The sequence below is a fragment of the Herpailurus yagouaroundi genome, unplaced genomic scaffold (assembly GCF_014898765.1).
Source record: "Herpailurus yagouaroundi ecotype Mexico unplaced genomic scaffold, PumYag 184, whole genome shotgun sequence".
Classification (NCBI taxonomy): domain Eukaryota; kingdom Metazoa; phylum Chordata; class Mammalia; order Carnivora; family Felidae; genus Herpailurus; species Herpailurus yagouaroundi.
This window is the reverse complement of record NW_024412415.1, coordinates 33,987,945-34,006,536: the sequence shown is the minus strand read 5'-3', so window position 1 is coordinate 34,006,536 and position 18,592 is coordinate 33,987,945. Positions and strand designations below refer to the sequence as shown.

At 37.7% G+C, this 18,592-nt stretch overlaps 1 protein-coding gene across 3 annotated transcripts in view; it reads right to left on the bottom strand.

Annotated features, from left to right (window-relative positions):
* Window positions 1-18,592, bottom strand: part of GLCE (glucuronic acid epimerase) — a 118,780-nt gene that overhangs the window by 20,819 nt on the left and 79,369 nt on the right. The window contains exon 2 of one of the 3 annotated variants that reach the window (XM_040493103.1): window positions 12,994-13,041. The exons of the other annotated variants lie outside the window; for them this stretch is intronic. The gene's annotated coding sequence lies outside the window, so the exon portion shown is untranslated. The remainder of the gene's footprint in view (window positions 1-12,993; window positions 13,042-18,592) is intronic. 3 annotated transcript variants of the gene reach the window in all.

Genomic DNA, 18,592 nt, shown 5'->3' with positions numbered 1-18,592 from the left:
TTTTAAAAAATGATAGACAACTTTGTTTTCTTTCCCATATTTGGGTATTCTGAAATCATAATCCAAATAAAAATGAATGTAACTGAGACAACAGAATATGGACTGTGATGCTGTATACTGGCCAACTCTTTAAAATAGATTTACAACTTAATTACTCCTGTTAGAAATGTTCCATCTGTTTACTGCTTGATAGACCAAGACTTAAATTACACAGTCAAATGGTTAAGTACTCTGTGACAGCTCTAACACAAAAGAGAAATGCCTAATATTTTTCGTGGTCAGGACTCTTCCAGTAATGTAAAACAGTATTCTCACTATAATGAACAAAGTGAGAAGGTAACTTTGCCATCCTATTTTTTAAAAATATCAAAGTTAAGGGCGCCTGGGTGGCTCAGTCGGTTGAGCATCCGACTTCGGCTCAGGTCATGATCTCGCGGTGTGTGAGTTCGAGCCCCACATCGGGCTCTGTGCTGACAGCTTGGAGCCTGGAGCCTGCTTCCGATTCTGTGTCTCCCTCTCTCTCTGCCCCTCCCCTGCTCATACTCTGTCTCTCTCTGTCTCAAAAATAAATAAAAACATTAAAAAAATTAAAAAAAATATCAAAGTTAAAATAATCTCTGATACAACTGGCTCACGATGCTTCAAGTAAGATTATACCTCTAGGCAAATATCCCCAAGAAATTGAGTAGGGGGTATGCAGTACACAGGCATACCTTGGAGATATTGTGGGTTAGGTTCTAGAATACTGCAATAAAGCAAGTATCAAAATACAGCAAGTCAAATAAGTTTTTTATTTCCTAGTGCATATAAGTTTAATAGAGTACATTGTTTAATAGACTAATATGCTAAATAGACTATAACGCAGTCAATATATTAAGTGTGCAACAGCATTATGTCTAAAAAAAACAATGCACATACCTTAATTTAAAAATAATGCTAAAAAGTGCTAACCATCATATAAGCTTTCAGTCATAATCTTTGTACCGGTGGAGGGTCTTGCCTCGATGTTGATGGCTGATCAGGGTGGTGGGTGCTGAAGGGCAGGGTGGCTGTGGCAATTTCTTAAAATAAGACAACAGTGAAGTCTGCCGCATTGACGGACTCTTCCTTTCACGAATGATTTTTCTGTAGCATGTGATGCTGTGTGATAGCATTTTCCCCATAGAACTTCTTTCAAAATTGGGAGTCAATTCCCCTTAAACCCTGCCACACTGCTTTGTTAACTTACTTTATGTCATATTCTAAATCCTTTGTTGTTATTTCAACCGTCTTCACCAGAAGTAGATTCCATCTCAAGAAACCGCCTTCTTTGCTCATCCATAAGCAGCAACTCCTCATCCGTTGCTAAGTTCTATCCTGAGACTGCAGCCATTCAGCCCTGTCTTCAGACTCCACTTCTAATTCCAGTTCTCTTGCTATTTCTACCACACCTGCAGTTGGTTACTTCCTCCACGCAAGCCTCGAACCCTTCAAAGTCCTCCATGAGGGTTAGAATCCACTTCTTCCAAACTCCTGTTAATGTTGGTATTTTGACCTTTTCCCAAGAATCATGAATGCTCTTAATGCCATTCAGAATGCTAAAGTCTTTCCAGAAGGCTTTCAATTTACTTTGTCCAGATCCATCAGAGGAATCACTACAGCAGCTATAGCCTTTTAAAATGTATTTCTTAAAATAATAAGACTTACAAGTTGAAATTACCCCTTGACCCATGGGCGGTAGAATAGTTGTTGTGTTCGCAGGCATGAAACAACATTAATCTCATTGTATACTTCCATCAGAGCTCCCGGGTGACCAGGTGCAACCGTCAATGAAGTTATATTTTGAAAGGCATCTTTTTGTTCCAAACAGCAGGTCTAAACAGTGGGCTTGAATATAAAATTCAGTAAATTGTGTTGTAAATAGATGTGTTGTCATCCAGGCTTTACTCTTCTATATACACCATAGGCAGAGTAGATTTAGCATAACTGTTAAGGGCCCTAGGACCTTCATAATGGTAAATGACCACTGGCTTCAACTTCAGGTCATGAGCTGTGTCAGCCTCTAACCAGTCAGCCAGCCTGTCCTTTGAAGCTTTGAAGCCAGACACTGACTTCTCTCCAGCTATGAAAGTCTCAGATGGCATCTTCTTCCAATATGAGGCTGTTTCATCTACGCTGAAAACCTATTGTTTACGATAGCCAACTTCCTTAATTATCTTAGCTGATATTCTGGATAACTTGCTGCAGCTTCCGTATGAGCACCTGCTGCTTCACCTTGCACTTTTATGTTATGGAGACCTTTCCTTATATCTCATGAACCAACCTCTACTCGCTTGCTCCAACTTTTCTTCTGCAGCCTCCTCACTTCTCAGCCTACGTAGAATTGAAGGGTTAGGGCCTTCCTCTGGATTAGGCTTTGGCTTAAGGAAATGTTGTGCCTGGTGTGATCTTTGTTTCAGACCACTAAAACTTTCTCCGTATCAGCAATAAGGCTATTTCGCTTTCTTATCACTCTTGTGTTCACTGGAGTAGCACTGTTAATTTCCTTTAAGAGCTTTTCCTTTGCATTCACAATGTGGCTAACTGTTTGGCGCAAGAGGCCTAGCTTTTAGCCTCTCTTTGCCTTCAATGTGTCTTCCTTACTGGGCTTAATCATTTCTAGCTTTTGATTTAAATGAGAGATGTGTGACTCTTAACTTTCACTTGAACACTCAGAGGTCATTGCAAGTTTTTAATTGACCTAATTTTGATATTGTTGTGTCTTAGGGAATAGGGAGGCAAGGAGAGGAAAAAAGAATGGCCAGTCCATGGAGCAGTCAGAACACATGCAACATTTATTAAGTTTGCTGGGCAGGGTTCATGGAGCCCCAAAACAATTATAATATTAAGATCAAAGATCACCATAATAAGTAGATAACATTTAAAATATTGCAAGAGTTACCAAAATGTGACACAGAGACAAGAAGTGAGCGAATGCTGCTGAGACCCACAGACTTGCTCGATGCAGGGTTACCACAAACCTACAGTTTGTGAAAAACAAAACAAACAAAAAACCAAAACTGCAATATATGCGAAGCGCAATAAAGCGAAATGCAAAATGAGGTATGCCTGCCTATATTACATGATTCACATTTTACAGATGAAGGGACTAGGATATCATAGCCCACAAGAGATTCACTAAAGAGGACACGAACAAAGCCAAGAGAGAGGAGAACTTAAACATGGTTAAACATTGTGTTCTTTCTTATTTTACGGATGATGAAACAAACAGGCCTTGTAACGTTAAATAATTTACCCTAAGTTACATGATTATTTGACGGTTCACTTGAAATTTGAACTCAAGTTTGTTTGTCTGACTCCCAACCCTGTGGTCTGACAGGTCATAAGGTATCTTTGAGCAGTTATACATTATATTCCAGAAGCTGAATACCATCCTTCCCCAGAAGATATTCTAATTTATAACAGGTTACCCCATTGTGAATTGAATTCGGCCATCAGTGGGTCTTATTCTAGACAGAGCTGAATTTTGATCTTCAATCAATAATTTGCATTGGTAAAATACAATTTTAGGAAAAGTTATTCTAAAAGTTTATTAGTATTTTTGAATGAAACTACCAGAATTTTGAATTTTCTTCAAATCTAACAGTATAATTATATGACATATTAATATCAGAATAGAAATGAGTCAGAATTATGAATATTTATGTATATATCATCCAATAAAGCTATCAGCTCTCCACATTAGAATAATTAAACCCATGAAAACAGGATCCCCATTACCCCCACAAATCTAGCAACAGCTCACAAATGCATTACAATACCTCATCTCTGCTAATAATTATTATGATGTACTGGGATAACTTGTCCAACCAAAACCTTTCTCTAGAGATAGGAATGGAGCTTAGTAACAGTTTTATCAGTCCACGTTAGTTTGAGGCTCTGAGAATAATGTCGTAAAAACCCCAAGGTTGCAGTATATAAGAAGTGTAGCTAGCATTCATATAAGAAGTTAGAGTACAGGGGCACCTGGGTGGCTCAGTTGGTTAAGCATCCGACTTCGGCTCAGGTCATGATCTCGCAGTCCATGGGTTTGAGCCTCGTGTCATGACAGCTCAGAGCCTGGAGCCTGCTTCCGATTCTGTGTCTCCCTCTCTCTCTGTGCCCCTCCCCTGCTCTCGTTCTCTCTCTCTCTGTCCCTCAGAAATAAATAAACGTTAAAAAAAAATTAAAAAAAAAAAGAAGAGTATAACAAAGTAGAAATCTTAAGTCTTATTGGGCATCATGGCTGTGTTGTGGCCCAGAAAGAAGAGAGAAAGGCAAAAGAAGGGCAAAAGAGCGTATCTCTCAGTAGAACGTCTTACCCACTTAATGGGAAGTACTCCACAAATATTAAATCAGAAAGGGCCTAATTCAGTCACACTGATCTAGTCACAGTGTTTATGGTTGCATACATTTTCAATTTAATCTATTGGCTTGTGTAACCTACATGGCAACCTAGTCTTCCCACAGTCTGTCTATAGCTTGTGCTAAAAATTATCACTAACTAGCAATCACTGATGGGTAGGTCAGTCATGCCACCTCATCTATCCTCAAACCTTCATGGGACATACTTAGGCTTAAAACAAACAAACACTTGGGGCGCCTGCGTGGCGCAGTCGGTTAAGCGTCCGACTTCAGCCAGGTCACGATCTCGCGGCCCATGGGTTCGAGCCCCGCATCAGGCTCTGGGCTGATGGCTCAGAGCCTGGAGCCTGTTTCCGATTCTGTGTCTCCCTCTCTCTCTGCCCCTCCCCCGTTCGTGCTCTGTCTCTCTCTGTCCCAAAAATAAATAAACGTTGAAAAAAAAAATTAAACAACAAACAAACACCAAATTACATTTGAATGATAAAGGAAGTTTGCTGATTTTTGAGGGGGTAGGGGGAAAGGCTACAGGGAAAGGAAACATTTAAAGACCAGGTTTACTATATGCCAGGTGCTATACATATTTCAGTTACTGAAATCAAACCCTAAGCAGGAGGAGTTCTTGTTATCACCTTCATATAGCTGAAGAAACTCTACAGAAGACAAATTATTAGCAAGCACACAGTGGGATTTAAACCTAGATTTATCTGGCTTCAGAGTGTTAGGTTCTTCTTACCATACCACAATAGCCTATTATCTGCTTCCAAATCACTATTTACTTTCTCACCAACTAGATGAAGAGTAGAATGATTTGCCCTTAGTTTGTGCAGACATCTTAAACTACTGACACTATGCAGCAACTTTTGAAACTAAAAACTGTTTCTGAAAAGAGGTTCTAAATGTATTCAGCTTAATTCTCCCTAACACTGAAAGCAATAATATAAAGAACTAGGGCAGCAGTGTTTTTTAAGGAGCAAAGAGCAGCAGCTTTTGTATCCAGAAAAGTTGAACAGCTATAGTGTAGCTAAAATGTTCTTTGAAGTGCTGTATAATATTTAACTAAAAAAACTGCTTCTTCTGAGCAATGTGTCAAACTCAGCATATGTTATGTAAATAAATCAGTTCAGAAAGGAGTCCTAGGCTTCTCCAGCTGTGTAACATTTCTCCCCTCATTAGGAAAGCAAGAGAAAGAAAACCTAATGATGTGTTTACTCTGCATGGTTCATGCATACGGGATTTTACAGTACAGATTGGTGGAACTATCCTAAGAAGTTCTACAGAACAGCTGCTAATAACTTTTTATCAAGTTTGATGCACTCCTGCAAAACAGAAATGACAGAAGGGGAAAAGTTCATCAAGTTGCTTGCTTATAGCAATTTTAAAGGTATAAAGGTATAAAGATAGAGTCTTTGGCCATGCAGAAAGTATGTGGAAGAAATCATATGTGGACATTGGCCCCAGATGATTTATATATATATATACATACATACATACATACATACATATATACAAGTATATATATACGTGTGTGTGTGTGTGTGTGTGTGTGTGTGTGTGTGTGTGTATATATATATATAATTAGAGAGAGACAGAGACAGAGAGGGAATGAACGAACAGGGGAGAGGGGAAGAAGGAGAGAGAGAATCCTAAGCAGGCTCCATGTTCGGCATGGAGCCTCAATCCCCAGATCTTGAGATCATGACCTGGGCTGAGATCAAGAGTCAGATGCTCAACTGAGCCAGCTGCCCAGTGCCCTTAGAATGCAGTGTTGAGTTACTTCACAAGAAATGCAGAATGTATCACTTTGGGAAAAAAATGATTAAGGGAATGTGCTAAAAGGATCATGTGAGAACATTCTGCCAGGCTGTTGGGCTGTACTGTGAATTCTATTTGCTAGCCGAGTTTGTGTTTTTCTAATGTTTACAATAAAAAGAAACATCCAATATACTGGCCTTCTGATATTATATAATCTTTTGCAATTAAAGACATTGTAAGTTTAGCACCCATATTTTAGATTTCTCTGAATAAACAGTTAACAGAAGTGCAGGGCAGGAGACAGGGAACGTGGGACCTTTATAAGAAGGGAAGGAGAGGGGCGCCTGGATGGCTCAGTTGGTTAGGGGTCTGACTTTGGCTCAGATCATGATCCCACGGTTGGTGGGTTTAAGCCCTGCGTTAGGCTCTGTGCTGACAGCTTGAACCTGGAGCCTGCTTCAGATTCTGTGTCTCCTTCTCTCTCTCTGTCCCTCCCCAACTCATTCTCTGTCTCTGTCTCTCAAAAACAAAACAAAAAAACCCCACACATTTAAAAAAATTTTTACAAAAGGGAGAAGGAGAGGAAGAGACTGGCATGTCTGAGTCCTTACTAATATACTCACATTTAATTCTCACAACTACAAAAGTGGGTATTATCTTCATTTTCCAGATAAGGAAACTGATAGGGAGTCAATTGTTGACTCACCCACCTTACTGGCTCTGCTCCCGCTGTCAGTTACCTCATTTCTGTGATTCGCAGTTTCCTCATCAGTGCAATAGGACTGGTACTAATCTACCTCATAGGTACCTCCTAGGGTGTCTAAATGAGCTAACATATACATCTAAACGATGTGGAAACCTTAGTTCCATCTTCCTTCTTGCACAGTAATTACTAATTTGTTCAGTCACAATCTGTCCAAAGTATAGTAAGACATACACAGCTGGAAACAAACCAGGTTAAAGGACTAGTAATCAATTTGCCATTTTACTACATTTTCATTATATTTCATTTCATATCCTTTATCTTCATACTACTACGGCATACTACATTAAAAAGAGTATGTCCCAAATATCAGAGTACCCTTCAAATTTGGAAAACAGTCAACAACTTTCTTCATCCCCTGATTTCTAACAGAGGGCTCAGAGCCCTCCAATGAGGTATCTCATATTTTATGTTATCCATGACTAAATAACCTATGAAGTAGTATCAAGAGAAAGCCATGTCACTCAAGATGATGTCATGGTAACACAGAAATTTAAAAACTAAACAGGTTACTAACATGAATGTTTATAGCATTTATTCATAATATTCTAAAATGGAAAACCCAAATGTCCATCAGCTCAGGTGACTACATAAAGAAGCTGTGGTTGGGGCGCCTGGGTGGCGCAGTCGGTTAAGCGTCCGACTTCAGCCAGGTCACGATCTCGCGGTCCATGAGTTCGAGCCCCGCATCAGGCTGTGGGCTGATGGCTCAGAGCCTGGAGCCTGTTTCCGATTCTGTGTCTCCCTCTCTCTGCCCCTCCCCCGTTCGTGCTCTGTCTCTCTCTGTCCCAAAAATAAATAAACATTGAAAAAAAAATTAAAAAAAAAAAAAAAAAAGAAGCTGTGGTTCACCCATATAATGGAATACAACTCAGTAATAAACTAATACCTGATATCTGCAACGACATGGATGAATCTTTTTTTTTAAGTTTATTTATTTATTTTGAAAGAGAGAGACACAGAGAGTGAGAGCAGGGGAGGGGCAGAGTGAGGGGAGGAGGAGGAGGAGGAGGAGGAGGAGGAGGAGGAGGAGGAGGAGAGAGAATCCCAATCAGGCTCTGTGCTGTCAGCACAGAGCCTGATGCAGGGAACTTACAAACCATGAGATCATGACCTGAACCAAAACGCAGAGTTGGACGCTTAACCAATGGAGCCATCCAGGCGCCCCATGGATGAATCTTTAAAAGCATTTTACTAAGTGAAAGAAGGCAGACACAAAAGGTTACTTAATACATGATCCCATTTACATGACATTCTGGAAAAAAGCAAAATTACAGGGATAAAAATTAGATAAGTAGTGGTGGCAAGGGATTAAGAGGCACTAGGAACTTTGAGGGGTAATGGAAATGTTCTAGATTTTTATTGTTCTGGTACAGGTTACATGACTGTATACATCTGTCAAAACTTATCTTAACTGTACACTTTAAAAGGACTGCATTTTGGGGGTGCCTGGGTGGCTCGGTTGGTTAAGTGTCTGGCTTCAGTTCAGGTCACGATCTCACAGTTCGTGGGTTCGAGCTCCACACCAGGCTCTGTGCTGACAGCTTGGAGCCTGGAGCCTGCTTCAGATTCTGTGTCTCCCTCTCTTTCTCTGCCCTTCCCCCACTCTCGTTCTGTTCTGTCACAAAAATAAACATTAAAAAAAAAACTTAAAAGGAGTGCATTTTACTGCATGTAAATTATATCTCAATAAATCTGACTTTTAAAACTTGTAATTTATAAAATTAATCAAGAATAAATGCATTTCAAAGGGTGTCTGGGTGGCAGTTAAGCATCTGACTCTTAATTTTAGCTCAGGTCATATCTCACAGTTCATGAGATTGAGCCCCACGTCAGACAATGCACTATCTTCTTGGGATTCTCTCTCTCTCTCTGCCTCTCCCCTGCTCATGCTGTCTCTCTCTCCCCCAAATAAACATTTAAGAAAAGATTTTTTTAAAAAGAATTAATACATTTCTATCATTTTTTTTGAGTAATAAATGTTATGAATATACAGAAGTAACTTATAAAAATAGGCCATAAACAAAAGGAGAGACTGTATTTGGGGGGTGGGGGGGAAAACAAGCTTTTGAGCCCAATACTCCTAGATTTCAATAGTGGTAATCTGGACAATCTTGGACCAGGTAATCTCAATTTTCTTATCTGTAAAACTGAGATAATACCTTCTACTTTATAGAGCAGTTGTAAGACTAAATGAACACTTAATTTGGTTCCCACCGTGTATCAGGCAAAGAAAGGAAAATGTCAATGGATGGAAGTGATACCTCTTTTTGAAGTCAATAAAGAGTAAGTTTCATCTATCTGTATCAGTTCATTTAATCAGCATCTATATGTTAACATCTATTATATGGTAAGTCACCATTTTCCCAAATAAGCATTATGAAAAAAGAGAGAATTATATGTATCTCCCCCTGAAAAGAACACCGTTCTCTAAATTTCTATAATTTTTATTATCTCATGAAAGTTGGTAAGAACAGCAATCAAGAAACAAACAGAATGATATATTAGTAAGGAAAATACATTTTATCAGCAACAAATGTGAATTAAGTAAGATTTAAGCTAAGGTTTCCCAAATGTACAATTTTCTGAGCAAACAGGAAGGTTACCAAATTGAATTAACTTCAGCACTGTAGGAACTTTCATTTAACTCCTACTTAAGACTTTACTGCATGCTGAGCAAAGGGTATGGATACTTTCTGGTGGTTTTTAAAACTGAGATGAATGTAAATTACCACAAAGAAATCCATTTACCTAAATAAATAAGGTGGCTGGAGTAGAAATGAAACTTATCCAAAATAGTATTTCTTAATGCACAAAAATATATTTCTATACATTTTCTAAGGGTTGAAGCTAACGTTTCACTGACAATTATGTAAAGTCTCAGATCCTGACACTAGGATCATTTATGATGGTAAACCTGAATTACAAATATTTAACAAAGAAAATTACATCTTCTAGGATTTTTTCCCCAAATCAAAATCCTTTTCTCCATATACATATATATGTTTATTATGTATATTTCATATACACACACATACATATATTTTTTCTTCTGGCAACAAAGCCTATTGTATACCGAAGCACACGCTGCTTCATGTTTCTAAAAAATTATTCCTTCAGAACAGAATTTAAAGTATTATCCAACGTCTCATGAGCTTTAGGTTTCAAAGTGTGGCAAATACTGATTCAAGAATAAGAAATGAAGATAATACACAAATTTTCCCTTTGCTCTTCAGCCAACCATAAAGCAGAGATGGCCTTCCAACAACCCAATATGAATCTCTTCCTATCATGTCCTATGATGCACATTTGTAATAAGGATAGAGATCATTCTTTGTTAGTGCTAAACTCCATCTCTGGGAAGCAGAGTGAATTTATGTAGGCATGTATATTTTGAGAGAGAAAGAGCAGGGTAGGAACAGAGAGAGCGAGCAAGAGAGAAAGAATGACTCCCAAGCAGGCTCCACGCTGACATCACAGAGCCTGATGCAGGGCTCAAACCTATGAAGTGTGAGATCATGAGCTGAGCTGGAATCAAGTTCGGACGCTTAACAGACTGAGCGCCACCCAGACGCCCCAGAAACAGAGTGAATTTTAAAAGCTTAATATTATATACTGAATCTGAAGACATAATACCAATGTTTTCTACCCCCTTACTATTTACTGCCTAGGGTACGAAAGGGAGAAGGTGTTCACATTTGTTATTGGCAACTATTTCTTGACTGAAAATTAAATTCTTCTGGCCGTTTCTTGGTATAAATTGATATGGTCTGAACGCAGAAATGAAACAAGGGGACTTTGTTTGTAAGCTAAAAACAAACAAGGTCATTGAAACTTTTATTTCTCATTCTCCACTTTAGTCAGAAAGTGACTAGTGCTCCACAACGGAGCAAAGGGGGTTATAGGAATTTGGGGGCTTCAAGACTTCTGGGGGTCATATGGAGTCTTTTACATGTTTTCCATATACTTCAGACCTAAACTCTCTGAGGTTATGGAGCACCCTAAAGATAAACATGTCCAACCTGAACATACTTTTCTATAAGGAACTCCTTAAGAGGATTCATAAAATTCTAAACCAGTATATCTTCCTGCAGTCTTTCCAGGAAAATGAGAAATTACCCTAAAATGCCCCAATATGGATATCCTACAATCTTTAATAATATCAAATAAGTTATTTCTTTACATTATTAGAAAATTACTTCTCATTTGTATATCCTCTGCCTCATTCCTTAATGTCTACTGCAGCACATCCTCCACCAAAACAGAAACACTCTGAATTTATGATTTTGGACTAAAGTTTGTAACTTTCCAAGGATGAATTTCTTATATACCTTTGCTGTTGCATTTATATCAGAAAATAAAGTTCTAAGAAAGAAAGAAAAGAAAAGAAAAGAAAAGAAAAGAAAAGAAAAGAAAAGAAAAGAAAAGAAAGAAAAAGAAAGTTAAGTCCTTGAGGGGAGAAACCATGTGTGAAAAGATTTTTCTCCCTGCCAAAGTGCCTAGGAGTTTTCTTTCCACATAATAGCCTAATTATTCCTGAAATAAATTTGGATAAATTCCTATGAATGTAATTCCCACCTCAAATTCTACTTTGCTATCTCATCCTAAATATCCACCTAAGGAGAAGTAGCCAGTTTGGGAAGTGTAAAGGATCCTAAGCTCTGCAATAATGAAATACACATTAAAAAATCAACACGTTAATTAAAAAAAAAAAAAAAAAGTATTTTGAAATCTTTAAGACAACTGGCAGAATAAGATAAAAGTACAATTGAGCAATTTCTACTTTCACAACAAATAAACCTAAGAGGAAGGAAGGAAAATGGGCACATGAGTTTACACACACACACACACACACACACACACACACACACACACACGCTTCATGCACTCACACCAATCCCAATGTACCAAGTGATAAATCAAGATCTTTACCTGGAAAAACATTTTGTAATATAGCACAATATTATGTATCTCATCTAAGATGCTACTGCCTAGAAATATCATTGATTATTTTTAGCATTTTCTTTCTTTTTTTAATGTTTATTTATTTGGGGGAAGGGGAGAGAGAGAGGGAGAGGGAGGGGGAATGAAGGAACGAAGGAATGAACAAGCAGGGGAGGGGCACAGACAGATGGAGACAGAATCTGAAGCAGGCTCCAGGCTCTGAGCTGTCAGCACAGAGCCCGATGCAGGGCTCAAAATCACGGGCAGTGAGATCATGACCTGAGCCGAAGTCGGATGCTTGACTGAGCCATCCAGGTGCTCTGAAATATCACTGATTATTCAGAATATAATATTACACCTGGATCAGCTACTGACTGTTAGAAAAGCATTAATGACTGTTCAACCATACTCTCCTATCAGACTGATACTATTGGCTTGACATACCAACATACTAGATACATATAGGAAGTTGTCCTCTAGCTTAAATAATTAGAATATTATTTTTATGCAGATAAAAGGGAACTATGATCACTCTGTCAACAGTCTGTTTTATTCCATTCAAAGGTTTGTATGAAAGGCAGAAACACCTATATACCCTAAGTAAGAAAAACTTGTAAGGCATACATAAAGATATTGAAAAGGTCTTTCAAGAGCTAAAGAACAGAGAACACTAATAACATAAATATGAAATGGGGGCATTTGCTGTGAGTTTCAAGAGTTCAACCAATACTCCCACCAATTCACCTGATTTTTTAGGAATGACTGGAAAATAAATGGTAGAAGCAAAAACAAAACCCATCTCCTTGGAAAAATTTGGTAAAATTTAGATATTTTTGTCTTCAAAAATCTAAAGTATAATAAGATCTGTCTCTCTCTGTCTACTTATCCACACCCGAAGAGAGCACTAGGAGAAAACTGATTTTTGTCAGAACTGCAAAGTGGATTTGAATTCTTGACCATTTGTTCGCTTTTTCAAATATTTATTTTCGCTATCTTGTTTGAATTATCTATATATCAAGTATTCCATCTGAAATACAGGCTTTTTTACTTTAGAAGGGAGTCCTGAGCCACAGAACATAGTCTCTAGAAGCTAGAAATGCAAGCAACAGGCAATTCCTAAAGCCTCAAGAGGAATGCAATTCTGCCAATACCTTGATTTTAGTCCAGTGAAATCCACTTTGGACTTCTCACTTCCAGAACTATAAGATAATTAATAAATTTGTGTTATTTAAAGCCACTACATGGCAATTTGTTACAACAGAAATAGAAACCTAATACATCTAGCAATTCGTAAGTCTCAATAATTATTTTTACTGATCCCTGGTTGTGGATACTTACACAGAATCGGCACCTTAATACTACTCTGATAATCAGGTTTGGTAGGCATAATCTTTTGGTTAACAAGACAGAAAGTCTCAAATCAAAGAAAACATTAAAACGAAAAAACAGCAATAAATCATGCCTCTCACGGTAGACTATAGGTCAAACATATATTACTGAGAGAATGCTGAAGTTTGCAACTATGTGCGTTTGCCTACTTCTCCTTTTAGTTGTACTCCTTTTCCTCCATCTATTTTAAACTCCTGTCATTAGATGCCTACAGATCTAGGACTGTTATAGCCTTTTGACGAACTGACCCCTTTTATGTTATGAAACAATTTTCCTATTTTTTGTTCTGAAATCTACATTATCCAGTATCAATATAGGAACTCCAGGTTTCTTGTGATTACTGTTTACATGGTGTTATCTTTTCTGTTTACTTTTAACCGGTATCTTTATATTCAAAGTGGCTTTCTTATAGACAGTATGTAATTGAGTCTTACTTTTAAAACATCTAATCAGGTAGTGAGCATATAGACCATTTAATGTGATCACCAATATGGATGGATTTAACTCTGTTTTACTATATCTGTCTTATCTCTGTTCTCTTTCTCTTTTTCTTTCTTTCTTTCTTTCTTTCTTTCTTTCTTTCTTTCTTTCTTTCTTTCTTTCTTTCCATCTTTTGGTGTTTTTTATGATTCCATTTTAGCTTTACCATTTTTAGCTCTACCTCCTTTTTTTTTTTGTTTTTAACTTCTACTTATAAACACCATAATGTGTTGTTATTCTTGTTCTAAACAATTGTCTTTAAGAATATATGAGGGGAAAAAGAATTTTATATCCACACACATATTTACCATTTCTTATACTCTTCATTTCTTTTTGTGGATACAAATTTCCATCTGAGATTATTTTCTTTCTGCGTGAAGAACTACTCTTTTAACATATCTTATAGTATAAGCCTGCTGGTGACAAATTCTCTCAGCTTTGTTTATCTAAAAAACTCTTTATTTTGCCTTCAACTTGGAAACATCCTTTTTGCCAGGTACAGAGTTCCAGGTTGAGTTTTTGTTTTTCTTCTTCTAGTACTTTAAGGATGTCATTTCTGGCATGCATAGCTTCTGACAAGTCTGTAGTGATTTTTATGTTATTGTTCATCTGTTATTTAAGGTGGTATATTTTCCCCTGGCTGCTTTTAAGGTTTCTTTCAAGATTTTTGTCACTGGTTTCAACAATTTAATTTTTGTGCCTGGTTCTTCTGCTTGGAAATTTGTGAACTTCTATAATCTGTGGGTTTACAGTTTTCATCAAACTTGGTAAATATTTGCCTTCTATTTTTTGAAATATTTTTTTGTCTCCCGATCTCCTTCTAAAACTTGTTATACTTGTGTTAAATAGCTTAATGTTATTCCATAGCTCACTGATAGGTTTTTTCCAACTATTTTTTTCTGTTGGCATTTCATTTTAGATAGTTGCTATGTCTTCAGGTTTTAACTTATCTTTTTCTCCTGCAATGTCTGTTAATCTCATCTGCTGTATTTTCCACTTCAGGAAATTTTATTTTTCATCTCTGGAAGTTCTATTTGGGTCTCTCTTTTGAAAAACAACTCCCACTTCTCTCATTGACATGTTTGTTTTCCTTTACTCTCTTGAACATACGGAGTATAGTTATAATCACTGCTTTAATGTCCTTGTCTGCTAATTTGATCATATGTGCCATCTTTCTCTCTTCCTATTGGTTGATTCTTCTCCTGGTTTTGGGTCACATTTTCTGCTTCTTTGCATGTCTGGTAATTTTTTATAGGATGCAAGACATTAAGAATTGTTGGGTAATGAAATTTTTTCAGATCTGTTATGGATATTTTTACCTTTCATTCTTCATCTTCACTACTGCATGTTTTTTAAAGCAGAAAATGGTATTTATAGAAAATATGAGTTGACAAATGAATTTGTGCAATTTACTTTTTTGTCTACGACAAAATTTTAAGTGTATAGTACAACATAAGCACAATGTTGTACACAAGGTTTCTGGAACTTTTTCAACTTCCATCACTGAAACATTATACCCATTAAATAGCAGCTACCCATTTTCCCCTAGCTCCAGCCCCTGGCAATCACTACTCTACTTCCTGTTTTTCTGAGTTTGACTACTTTTAGACACCTCATATGAGAGGAATCATGCAGCATTTGTCTTGCTGGGACTGGCTTATATCACTTAGCATAAAATGTCCCCAAGGTTCACTTATGTTGCTGCCTGACAGAATTCCTCCTTAAAGGCCAAATAATATTCTACTGTACATACATATCACCATTCTCATCTATCGAGACACTTGGGTTGCTTCCACCTCTTGGCATCTGTGAATAATACTTCAATGAACACAGAAGTGCAAATCTCTCTTCAAGATCCTGAGTTCGATTACTTTAGGTAGATACCCAGAAGTGAGATCACTGGATCATACGGTATTGGATTTTTCTGAATTCCTGTGTTGTTGAGCTTTGTTCTGGGTGTAGTTCAATGGCCTGGAAACAGTTTGATAGTTTCAAGGTTTACTTTTTAAACTTTGTTAGGTGGGACCAGAGTACAACAGTTTCCCCTCATCTGTGGGAGATGTTTTCTAAGACACCCAGGGGATGCTGGAAGTTGAGCTTAGTCCCGAAACCTATGTGTGTTTTTTTCCTAAACACATACTTCTGCTAAAGTTTAATCTATAAATTAGGCTCCGTAAGAAATTAACAACTAAAAATAGGACAATTATGACAATATACTGTAATAAGTTATGTGAATGTGGCCTCTCTCAAAATATCGTACTATACTCACACTTCTTGTGATGATGTTAGACGATAAAATGCCTGTGTGATGAGATAAAGTGAGGTGACTGACACAGGCACTGTGATGTAGCATTAGGCTACTGCCAACCTTCTGAGGATACCTCAGAAGCAGAACCACCTGCTTTTGGACCACAGTTGACCATGGGTAACTGAAACCACAGGAAGTAAAACCGCAGATAAGGAAGGGCTACTACTGTAGCTTGGTCTAGAGCAGTGTCCTTGAGACTTTATCCAGTGCCTATTAGGAGGTCGTTCCACTCTGGCTAATGTGGCCAACTTACTCTGTGTGATCTCTGAGGGCTTTTCCTCCTACTCCTTCCAGTGGTTCTTTTCCTAGTGTTGAGTAGTTACTTCACATGTATACACAGACTGATAGCCAAAGACTTGAAGAGACACTCTCCAGGTCCCTGGAGTTCTCCATTTCTATACTTCTTTCCTTTCCAATATTTTGCCTTAAAATTTTAGCTTGTCATCTCTGAACCCCAAACTCAATCCTGTGAGGCTCCTGGGCTGTTTAGGTTCCCTCTGTCGGCACTGTGGCTTAGAAACACGGTGGACTCACCCGCATTCATTTCCCCGTCTCTCAGAGATCATTATGCTGGATTGACTTTTAGCCAGTATGTGAAAAACCACAACTAAGAAAGAAGTGAAGTTGAGAAGTCAATTCTTACCATTAATACGTTCTATTTGATAATTATGCCATTGCTTTGCTCCAACATAAAAAGCCTCACTTGTATTTATACCTGACTTCATGGAGGCATGTGCTAATTACTAAACTATCTCATAAAATGTTATTATTCTACAAAGTACATTCTTTTTTTAAAAAAAATTTTTTAATGTTTTAATTATTTTTGAGACAGAGACAGAACAAGAGCAGGGGACGGGCAGAGAGAGAGAGGGAGACACAGAATCTGAAGCAGGCTCCAGGCTCTGAGCTGTCAGCACAGAGCCCGGCGCAGGGCTCGAACTCACAGACCGTGAGATCATGACCTAAGCTGAGGTCAGATGCTTAACCAACTGAGCCACCCAGGCACCCCAGTACATTCTATTTTTGTAAATGTTTATCCATTTTTGAGAGAGACAGAGAGAGAAAGAGGGAGAGAGGAGAAGAAGAGGGGAGGGGCAGAGAGAGAGGAAGACAAAGAATCCAAAGCAGATTCTAGGCTCTGAGCTGTCAGCACAGAGTCCAACATGGGGCTTGAACCCATGAACCGTGAGATCATGACCTGAGCCGAAGTCCGACACTTAACCCACTGAGCCACCCAGGTGCTCCTACAAAATACATTCAAAATCAAGCATGACTGAGAAAGAATCTTCCATGGAAATGCAAAGTTTTCTTTATCTCATCTTATAAACTGAACATGTACATTTTTGGCTAACTCTCCAAGTATTTTCATTTTTTTTATTAAAAATTTTAAATAAACTTATCACAGTATAATATCGTAATGAATAGCTTAATTTTCATGAAGTTAATGTGCCTCTGAAACCAATACCCAGATCAAGAAATATAGTACAAGAACACAAGTCTGGTTTAACATTCAGAATTCAAATTAAAAGAAAAAGAGAGGAAACCCATACCATGTCAATAGCTTTTATCATATAAAAGCATTTGATAAAATTTAGTCAGTATTTTATTAAAAATGCTTAGAGCAAACTATCGGAATAGAACTTTCTTAACCAGATACACAGAAGATTCCCTGTTATTTCCCTGTCACATCTTTCCCCCAAAGAAATAATTCTCCTGACTTCTAACACAATAAATCAGTTTTGCCTATTTTTGAACTAAGTAGAATCACAATGTGTACTCTTTTGTGACTGGCTTTTTCTCCTGAACATTATGTTCCTGAGGCTTATCCATGTGGCTGTGTACTACAATAGTTCATTTATCCTCACTGCTGTATGGTATTCCATTGTACAAATAATACCACTATTTAGTTATCCAGTTTGCTGGCTTTCTACATTTGGATGGATTCCAGTTTTTGACTGTATGGGTATTGCTCTATGAACACTCTTACACATGTGTTTTGGAGAACATATGTTAGCATTTCTGTTGGATATATACCTAAGAGTGAAATTGTAAGGTCATGTGGTATAAGCATGATTAAGTTCAGCTTTAGTGAGAAAAAAATAAAAAAAAGTATTAACCAGAGTGGTTAAAGCAATTTATATTCCTACCAGCTGTGGAAAATGAGTTGCAAATACAATACATCCTCATCAACATTTGATAGCATCAGTCCTTGAATTCTAGCCATTCTGTAGGATAGACAGCGATACCACATCATGGGTTTAATTTATACACTGCAAATGAATAATGAGATTGAGGATCTTTTAATATGTCTGTATGCTTTCTGAAGACCTGCTGCGAATTGACCATTTAACTGTTTTGCCCATTTTTCTATTGGGTTGTCTGTCTTCCTATTGCTGTAGAGGAGTTTTTAATATATTCTGGCTGAGTATTCTGCAAATACCTTTTGTTCCAAATGCAAATATCTTTTTCTCACTCTGTGGTCTGCCTTTTCAATCTTAACTGTAGTTTAGTGAACAGAATTCCATTCCATTCCATTCCATTCCATTCCATTCCATTCCATTCCATTCCATTCC